Here is an 11204-nt window from a genome sequence, read left to right as displayed (position 1 = left end):
GACAGCGAGCTTAACTCAATTTCCTTCTCAACCCCTGACATTTCTTCTTTTTATTTGCCTGAATATCACAGTTGACATTTGTGATTTTTATCCCAATGCATCTATTGCTTAAATTGAAACTGAATGGCTTACACTCGTCAACGCATCTCCGGTCTCTTTCCAAGAAAAGTGGTGAAGAGGCGGAACAGAGCCTCTGGCAGATGCCTTGTTAAATACATATTGTCTTGCTATTATAGACCTAAGGAGAAACCAAGGGTATTTAGAAAGCATTGCTTTTCGGTGAGGCCTGAAATTAAATCGAAGAACAAAAAAGACGAAAGCTGTTGGAGTGGAGAAAAAGCGCATAGGAATTGAAGCATGGCATAAGTTCGACTGAAGTCTTGAAGAATGAGCGTACACCTGCAATCCACAACTGCAAGCTTTTTAAGAGCTGGGTCTATTTTATATTCCCCCTCTCCATTACTCCATAATAATAAATAAAAGTTCATAATAAATGTTCTGTTTAAATTTGTATTCACCATACATTCACTAAACATTGTGCAGTGTTAAAGAGCCGCCACACTATGGGACTATACATGATCCTTTACTAATACATCACTTTAACTTGGTTATGGCGTGTCGAGGATGCTGAAACTGAACAATTTCTGATGTTTTTCAGAGTGGCGATCCGCCCCGCCCTCCTTGATGGATAGCAGGTGCTGTTTCAGCACAAGCACAGAAGAGGAGGCCATCATTCCATGCCCTAAATTTCAATCACTGAATCCTGCAGCAGTAATAAAGGAACTTTTTGTACTTTAAGCTTGTGCTAGAATACAGATTTCCTCTGTCATGTGACTGGAATCTGGGCTTTACTGCGCAACACAAGCATCTCAGGTCTCCTGGACCTCCACACAAAAAAGCATTGCAGATATCAGCATAGATAGAGTTACATACACCGTAAACAGATGTAAGACAATGCCATGTGTGTTGTGTCGCATGATGAATATGTGAAAAGCCAGACTACTACACTGAATTGTCTCTTTACAATCTTATTTTTAAAAGTCACATACTGTAACGATGCAGCATGCAAATCATAAAGTAAGGACTGTGCATTGATTTATTTATTATGGCTACAGATGCATTGAGGACACACTGTCAGAAGTTATGTAGCATTTATGCACCCTTAAGGTACCAATATATATCTTTGAATATCAATATGTACATTTGAGGTAGTAATATGCACCCTTTAGGTACAAAGGTGTACTTTCTAAATGGGTAAAGCCCCAGAGACAACTTTTGCACTTTTATTTTTTGAGTGTAGATCAGACATGCATCGACTTAAGGCCACCAACATCCAGTTTGATTTTTTTAAGGTCTGTAGGAAAAAGCATACAGTATGTCATCTTTCTTACACTAAACACTATTTTCACAAATGCAAACTAAAAATATATAGAAATATATAGAAATATATATGCAAACTATAATATAAAGAAAAATATATATATTTAAGGAGGATTTAAGGAGGAACAGTGTTTATAAATTTGACACGCCGCTTCAAACGAAGCATAACGTCTGTGGTTTCTCCAACACAAATTAAGCACTGGCTTATAAAAGTGAAGCATTTTGATCGTAATAATTAAGCTTTGGATAAAACCTCATTTGTGTCAGGAAAACCATCACTAACTTATCTTATAAGTTATGTAGAAAAAGTCGTGGACCAGAGAGAAGGTTCATTTCAGGATTGTTCACAGTCAAATATTTGCTGAGGAGAATTTAATGAGGGTTGCTGTGGTAAAACAAAATCTAATTAAACTCTCAAGGGGCCTTCAGGGACCTCTTTTATTTTTTGATATAGTATATAGTCTTAAGAAAGGCAGAACTTTGTGTTCATGTTAAATTACAATACACACATAACCCAGAAAGTGTTTATATTTGACCTGCATTTTGGTTTGAAAAACCCAGCATAGTTGTTCCATCTTTGGGTTTGAAAAGCCTCACAATTGGTTGAATTTGATATACACATTCACTAACCCAACACACTTACCCCTGGAGGCGTCAACAATGTGTCACCGCACATTCACTTTGAAAGGGACCTGTAACAATGTATCTTTAAAGGTAACACCATGTAACCTTGCTCTCGCTTGAAATGTGTCCCCACATTTGAATTTAAGTGTATTAGACCAGGAAAGTCCTCGAAAGGTCCTTGAATTTGAAATTAACTAAGGTGTGGGAACCCTGATAAGTATTTGACACATCAGCATTTTTATCAGTAAGGGGATTTCTAAGTGGGCTATTGACACAACATTTCCATCAGATGTAGCCATCAAGCCAAATATTGAATTCATACAAAGAAATCAGAACATTTAAGTATACAAGTTGAGTCATAATAAATACAGTGAAATGACAGGACCCTGCTGATGTGTTTTGTATTTTCCCCGCTGTAATAATATCAGCAAACTCGCGAGGAAGCAGGATTAGTGTTCTGTGCACATGCAAGGACGCTTTTACAGGAACCAGCACTATAAAAATAATCAGGCTGTAGGTGCGGGACAGATTTTATTGCCTGTTGCAGACCACTGCCCTAAACATATTCTGAACAACCCGCATGCATGTAAATGTACAGTATTAAATGTTTTTTCTTCGCCTTTCTTGTAAAGCTCCAATGCAATGAAACACTGTAAAAAGCATTATACAAATAAATGAAACTTGATCTGACTATGTACGTACAAACTAATAAAGCTAATATAAAGTAGGACCCTATTTTGTATGCTTTGTTTGTTGTTTATATTTCACATGTGATTAAGGTTAGTCTAGTCTTGTCTCTTAAAAACTGTAATAATGTACTGGCTATGTATATGCTATTATCCTTATTCATCACCCTAAAGGATGCACAAGTGAAAATAACTATATGGGTTTGGCTATTATAATGGTACTTTAAAAGGCAGTATTACAAAGTTAATGTTTTTGTTTTCTATAAAATATGTTTTATTGTATTATTGCAATCTAGTGCTTCAAAGATTCTTCAAAAATACTTTTAACGTTTAAACAGCTTTTAACACATTAACCATTTAGTTGCAGTAAACTGTTTTAATTCTTAGGAAAATTGTAATAATAGTAAAAGTCTGCTATATAAATAAAAAAATACAGTATTCATGATAAGAAAGTCCTATTGCTTACTTTCTATTATACTTTAAAGGCACAAATGTTGTTTAGTTGATAACAGATATTTAATGTTATTTTAGAGCATTTGTGGATGCAGTGTGTTAAGATTGAATGTCCACTCACACTCGTATGATAAGAGATATGTGGGGTCTCAGTCATTTTCCAGAAAGCTGACATCATGCATTGGATCATTTTATTAAGACCAGATGTTTATCACATATTTTTTTTTACCATAAATGGGTTTGTTTTCTCTTTTTGGTAGAAGATTGCACCCTTGACTCTCTATATAAACCAGATGTAGTCCTTAATAAATGTGCTTGAAGCAAAAGTGTGTCTGTGTGTGTCTCGAGCCCTTTTTCCACAGAGATTACGGAAAATACACGGAAAATGCGTCCGGGGTTTGTACGGGATTGTTTGATTCGTGGTTTATTCACACTGCCAATGATTTTGCAGAATCTGTGCATGCATTTACACACATATCATAAAGACACTTGATATTTTTCCACAGCGTCTGAAGTTTGCGAATTATCCGTGATTTTTCTCTGGAGAAAACTAAAGTGTTAGCAATATAATTATCTGTTATTGAAAAGAGAGCTTTAAATCATCTCAAAAGTAAGTTTGGTTTCTCTATATGATGATTGGGCTGGCCTGGATTAAACGAAATTTGGTTATTTGTAAAAGTGTTTTTATAATGCTTTGGGCAAACCAAGTTTAAGTTCTAAAATCCTTTCATGAACCTGTTCCCGTTCGTCTTTCCCATCACCTGTTGTCTCCACTCCACCGATAAAGAAAAGATTTGTGTACCTTTAACCACTGATAACCGACCTCTGGGTTGCTTATCAGTTATAATCAGTTGATCATTACTTTTGTTAGTTTTATTTTCAGATTTATTTATTTTGATAGGACCCATTTATACAGTACGACACCCGAGCAGTTCCTTAACTCTGCATGTTTTTTAAAGAATCGTGTCCTGCTGTTTATTCCAGATGGGAAAACAAATCAATGTGTTAATTAAGCACGTCTCGATTTAATCTCACTGGCTTTCCTTCAAGCACTCCCTAAATCAGTTGTCATGTTTGGAAAGACTGGTAGAGGACAAAAGGCAAATGCATCTCTTCAGAATGAATGATTTTACGTCAGACTAGTCATCGTTCACTTTATGGTGACATTAAACATGTTGCTGTGTTTTAAAAGTGCTTGTTTTTTTCAGATTCAGAGACATTTTCTGATTTCTGTGTGTATGTTTTAATGGACTGCTTGATGTCTCTCCCATCTGATGAAACTGAAATGCACCCTAAAATACAAGATTATTAGTGAGCAATAAACTCTCCCCCAACAGATCTGTGTGCTATTAAACACAAAGCAAATTAGTTTTTAGGAAATCTTCCTTGATCACAATGCTTAACTAGAAAGTAATCCTAGTTCAAGATTAATTTTTAGGAAAACATTTTTCATAATTTATTCATTCAGACTTTTATTGTTGATTGTGACATGTTCACCGACTGCCGATTACTTGTTTTATAGATTCATGTAATTGCTAAGATCTTTCTTGAGGCTAAAGGCCGAAGTATGGTCAATTTTTTACATGAACACGAGGCTCCGCATTTAATGAGCATGCCGTAATTTTCCTCATAAGAAAAGTGTGGGATATTTTTGAAACCCTGCATATATTGTATGTGTAAGTTGTGCACGTGCCTATAGGAGACTGTAATATGTAGCCTACGAGATGCATTGCATTTTTCTGCAATGCACCGAACATCTGTGTATAAGTACGAGTCAAAAACTATACTTTTATCTAAAACTTGTACTGTATTGTACTGTGTACAGCCTGACAAGCAACATTAATGAAAGACTACACAAATCACAGTGTGTATCCAGGTTAAACTCCAGCTTATTTGTTTCTCTAATTATGAAAATTAATTATAATTTATTCTTGACAGAAGGCTTCTTGACTGGCTTGTTTATTTTGGGAACGTCGTGTGTGTAGTCCTGTTTACATTTAAAGCCAGGAAAATTAATTATGTCGCAGCAGAGATCAGGCATTTATGGTTTATTTACAGTGGGTTATGATTCATTTCATTCAAACCTGACAGTTTTGGGTTTTACAGCAAAATCCATTTTATGGTTTTATTTTTTACTACAAATCATTTCCTTCATATGTTCCCGCTTTAGATCATCCTGTTTCCGTCTGGGTTTCCTCACACTGTCCAAAATATGCAGGTTAGGTGAACTGGAGAGGTCAAATTGTATAGATCAAGTTGTGTATAGATGAACTGGTTTTCATCAAGAATATATCAGTAGATGCTGGAATGGCATCAAAGAAATATTCAATTTTCATAAAAGAAATCCGGAAAATGTTCTCACTCCCATGTTATGTATTTGTTTTGTTGAAAAGAAATTAAGTTTTTTTTTTTTTTTTTTGAGGAAAACATTGCAGGAATCAAATCAGTTTTTAATGCAGCTTTAAAGAGCTCGCATGACACACAGAGACATAAGGGTCTTATCTAGTGAAATAATCACCATTTTTGACAAGAAAAATAAAAAATATGTACTTTTAAACCACAACCACTTGTCTTGCCCCGTGTGAAACACCAGCCGGACCTTACAGTACGCATTACATAATCATGTCGAAAGGCGGCCATTTTAAACAATAAACTGACACAAAAACATTCATTATTATCATTCCACATACAACAACATCTGAATGCTCCTATTTTTCCACACTTATAAACACTGAAGCGGTAGTTTCACATACTTCATGAGTGACCTTTCCACATAATACGTAAGGTCACGCTAGCGCCTCACAAGGATAGTGCAAGACCAAAAGTTGTGATCTAAAAGTACTTTGTTTTGCTAGATAAGACTCTTATGCCTTGGTTGGGATCGTTTATAGCTCTTTGAAGCTGTTATCTTCTTATATGGGGCTCAACATGTTGAATCTCCAATTATCACATGTAAAAAAAATGCAGCATGATGTTAAAACCACTTTGTTGTCAATTCAACCAACTATTTTATGTTTTTACTTGATTTTATAAGTTATGCCAACTTATCACAAGTTAAAATTGTTTAAGTAATATAAAAATATATGTTGATTTTACAATATACATATGTCATTTAAGTAATCCACATGACTCCAGTTGGTTTATAAATATTATCTGAAGGATACTTGTAGATTCAGATTTTTTCATGTGATGAATTAATTGGTTGTCAAGTAATTGTGGACATATTGTGCTCCGAGCATACAGTATGTGTCAGAATCTACAGCACGTTTAACACGGTCGTGATAATGATCATAGCAGGTCATTATTAATTCTGTCATGTTTAACAAATGACTTCTCTGCTTTGACCCACACAGAGATTTTCCAGGTAATCTATACGAATGAAAGTCTGTATGTCTCAGACATCACAGGGGAACCTGTTTCGGACCCCCTATTACCTGCAGGTAGCACATTAGCCATGCAACCTCTTTCCTAGCACACCACCTGGAGGGTTACTGTCAGTGATGAATGCTGTTATTACCGTCAGTGATGAATGTTGTTATTGCTTTATACTGGAGAACTTCAGCTCTCCTGGTAGGCAGTCTTGGACAGAAGTCTTGGATTGTAGCATGGCCATTTGAGAAAGAAACTGTTTGGTTGTTTTTATTTAAAGAAACGATTCACCAAACAAATCAAGAAAATGTATTATTTTCACACTTCTGGCGTGCAATTATCCAAAACTTTATAATTTAATACTTGAAAAGAGAACAAAAGGAGATGATAGGCGTAAAGTCAATGGTTTCCTTTTCCATCCTTAAATCAAATTATCTACAAAAAAAAAAAAAACACCCAGCAAACAATTCTGTGTTTAAAAGTCAATAGCTGCCCAGATTTCTTTGCTAATAGAAGGCAAATTTTTGGCTGTCAGTGAGACATCTAACCATAGCCCAAAAATAAATGCAATAAAATAAATAAATAAAACACCTTGTAATCACTGTTGACTTCGCTTACATGATGGAATATCATACATCGCACAAGTCATGTTTTGTGAGAATGTGTTGTTTTAAATAGTATTAACTCATTCCCCGCCATTGAGGAGTTATCTTTTCAATTAAAAAAAAAAAAACATTTGCATCTGATGAGGTTTTATGTTAATGTGTAATACCGCGATTATCCATTAAAATGACACTTACACAATTTATAAAAAAACTGATGAAAAAAAAATGATTTACTAATTTTAAAGTCTTTGTTTGTTTTGATAATCATTCGGAATCTGATCTCTAACAAAATTCCTTTACAAAAATGCAATTATTTAAAGAAAAATACCCATATGTAAGAGTTTTTAAGCGGAGAAAAAAACGTTTTTTTTCCCCCGTTTTGTTTGTTTATTGGCATTGAAATATATGTTGATATAGATAGAGTATAAAGGCTAAAACTAAGTATATTTTAAAATGTAAAAATATATTTATTTAAGCTTCACTTTTTACAAAATTGTATTTAACATATATTTAAAACACATTTTTGGGCAGGAAAATTATTTTTTGCCATAGGGAGGTAAATATATATGTACATATTTAGACTACGAGATAGTATAAGCCAGCAAATTCAGCATATTCACATCTGAATTTCATGTGTGAATGACACAAATTTCACGCACAAATTAACTCAAAATGTTTAAGCATCCAACTACTTGCGAATAGCACAATTTATTTGCTTTATTCGCCTATGGTGTGAATGCATAAAGAGTAACTAAACCCTAAACCAACTTTTTTTAGTTAATGATCTGTAAGAATGATGCTTTATTAGTGCTGTTCATTGATTTTAGTAAGTTTTTTGACATTTGGATATAAAGTGTTTCAATAATACAATATGGTGTAAAAACGTCTGATTGCTGCCCTCTTCAGGTTGAACGGTGGCTACTGCAGTTGAATTTTCCTATTGGATGTTGGGTCAAAAAAATGACTCGTGATGTTAGCAGGTTTAAGCTCACCACGCCCTTGTTACGATCTCACCACACACTTGGTACGAGCTTAGTTCGTCCCCTCTATCTCCATTCGGATCTGCCCACATTTCTTGCATTTTTCAAATATTGCCAGTGGGTGGAGTCACGCTCTGACCAGGGGTTTAGTTACGCTATAAGTTTGTGACACTTGAATTCTATCCCAAACTTCTAGTGGAGATTTTTGTGTTGTTATTGTTAAAGTGCAGTGTTTGTCTGAGTAGAAATATCTGTGATGCAAAGAAAAGTTTCCATTTTCTCTTCATTTAATCTTATTGCTGTCTAGGAGAAACCAAAACCTTGTTTGATTTGTCTAAGGAAAAGCATGTAATACATTTGAGAGCTACAGAGAAGAGAATTATTATCAGTGAATAACTACAAATGTGCTCTGTTCCTCACACAGAGCTATTATATGACTTCCAGAAAGATTTTCTCAAACTATTATGGTTCTTTTATGATGCTTATTTCTCATTCTTGGAGCTCTACATTGTCCTTTTCCATTCACTTTTATTGTATTGAAAAGAACACCCAGTCTCTAATGTCTCCTTTTGTGTCCCACAGATAAAAAAGGCATATGACTTTTGGAGCAACACAAGGGTGAGGAAATGATGATGGACCGGAAAAGAAATTCCATCATCCACTTTGGTCTCACTCCACAATGTTTGATCCACACTACTAATGAATATCATTACAAAACCTCAACTGGCTTGAATGATCAGCTATGATCACGAGACATTTGTTGACACTTTCCTGAAACATTTTCCCACACCAAAACCTTGTTATGCTGAGCCATCTTCCATCTGCTTTCAATCCCTCCTTCCGGAAGATCAAAGCCCGGTCCGACTCTACTCGCCAACCAAACAGGACAAACAATCTCTCATCCTAGCCTTTGTTCTATTTTGTATAGACACTCGTGATTCTTAGCCGGATCTATCTGCCAACTTCAAATCCCAGAGAAAAGCTGGATTGTGGAGTAGACTACGGAGAAGATTAAAAGCTGAGTGCAAACATGGAAGCAGAGACGAGTCCGTCTTTCATCAATGCCAATGATGAGGCCAAATGACATCTCTAATGATGGTGAACTTCAAAGTTTTTCCTTGGAAAGCAAGGAAAATGGCTGTAGAGGAAACTGCAGGAAATATGTGACTCGTGCTGTCTAAATGAGTCGGAATGTGCATTGCCTAATTTTGAGCTACATGCAAAAGTGTGTAAAAATGTTTATTTTGATTGAAATATGTAAAAAAAATATTAATTAAGTACATTAAGCCTTCGTCTGGTGATCCCAATACTCTAAATAGTCATCAAGCATCTAAAATGATCCTTATTTGTATGTTTTCGGAGAAGTGTGCCTTCCCAAATGCTTAACCTAAAAGGACGCGTGTCCATCCACTTGCATGTCTAACATTTAGATTTTGGTTTTAAAACATGCAGAAATTCAATCCAGATTCATATAGGTAACACTAGGTTACAAATGCTGGGTTATTTTCAACCAGTGGTTTGCGGTGACTTCTCTTCCCGGGAGGCAGATGAGATTAAGCGAGTATCTAGCAAACGCAAGCATTTATCATAAACCCCTTTAATGGGTCTGCAGCAGGCACACATTTTGACATGACGCATGATGCACATGATCATGTGACGCAGCAAACACATATTTTGACAACACGAGCCACAAACATGACAGGCTAAATACATGTTGTGACATGCTTTGCATTCATGGCTCCCTGGAAGAGAAGTCACCGCAGGACACTGTTTTCAAACCATGTTTGGGTCAAAAATGGTTGAATCTAAACAAAAAATGGGTTATAAATGAATCTATTCTTTGTTTGAGCTCAAAATTATGCGTTGTTTCAACCCATGGTTGGGTCAAATAAGAGCATTTTATTAAGAGTGTACCTCTGTCACTTTTATTGGTTAAATCACAACATTATTTGACATATTTTACTATAGATGGTTTCATCGGATGCACATGCGGTGATGCGATTATGTGTCTGATCCGGACTTTACTTCCGGTTTCAGTTTATTAATGGTCTGACTAGTTGCTAAACTGAACTCTTGAACAAATACCTTGTTGAAAATAACAAATGTTTTGGTTTCCAAGGTAATCTATGTTCTTTATGTATTAATAAACTACTTTAAAAGGACTTTGTTGTTATTTATTCTTAGCGGAGTTCACCGGAAATTATGTGTTTTCCACAAAAGCCACTTGTTTATGTTGTTACTGCTAAAACCATCTAAAATGATCAGTGGTTATTAATGGTGGCATGACAGCACAATCTCATGGCAGTTTCATTGTATTTTTTTTATTTCGTGACAACAACTGGCTGTCTGTATATTATCCCGCTAATTACACAGCTATTTACCTCATAAGTTAAGGAACATTAAATATTAATTTAAAATATATTTTTTATGAATTCAGACCTCCTAATCATTTATAAATATAATGTCATATGTTATTAAAAGACATATTTATATTTATTTTTTGTTTAATATTAAAATGATTTGCAACATCTGGGTTACCGTGTGTTATTAGTTTTAGGGCTGCGTAACGATTAATCGTGACTAATTGTTTGCATAATAAAAGTTTTTGTTATCATATATGTGTGTAAACTGTATATAATAATTATGTATATATAAATACACACACATGAATATATGTAAGAAATATTTACATGTGTATATACATTTTTATAATTTATATTTTATATATATATATATATATATATAATATTTATAGATAATATATATATATATATATATAGAAAATTAGACCCGAGTCCGACCCGAACTAGTGAATTTTTTTTTTTAACCCGACTGGAACTGAATGTAAATGGCACTGACGCGTGTGCATTCTGCATTCCCGACCCGTGTCCGAGGCACATGTGAAACTTTTAGACCCAAACCTGATCGGGTCTCGGGTCGGACCTCGGGTTTTCGGATCTAAGTGGACCCGTGAAGACCTCTAGTATGCAGCCCTAGTTTTGAGGAGTTGTTTTCTGGGAATAACAAACTTGCAAATGTCGCGGCTGCCCAATCAGAAACAGGCATTCCAACGAGCCATGAAAAATTCATATGAAGATATTCATACT

Source organism: Paramisgurnus dabryanus, chromosome 24 (assembly GCF_030506205.2).
Source record: "Paramisgurnus dabryanus chromosome 24, PD_genome_1.1, whole genome shotgun sequence".
Classification (NCBI taxonomy): Eukaryota; Metazoa; Chordata; class Actinopteri; order Cypriniformes; family Cobitidae; genus Paramisgurnus; species Paramisgurnus dabryanus.
This window is presented reverse-complemented; position numbering follows the sequence as displayed.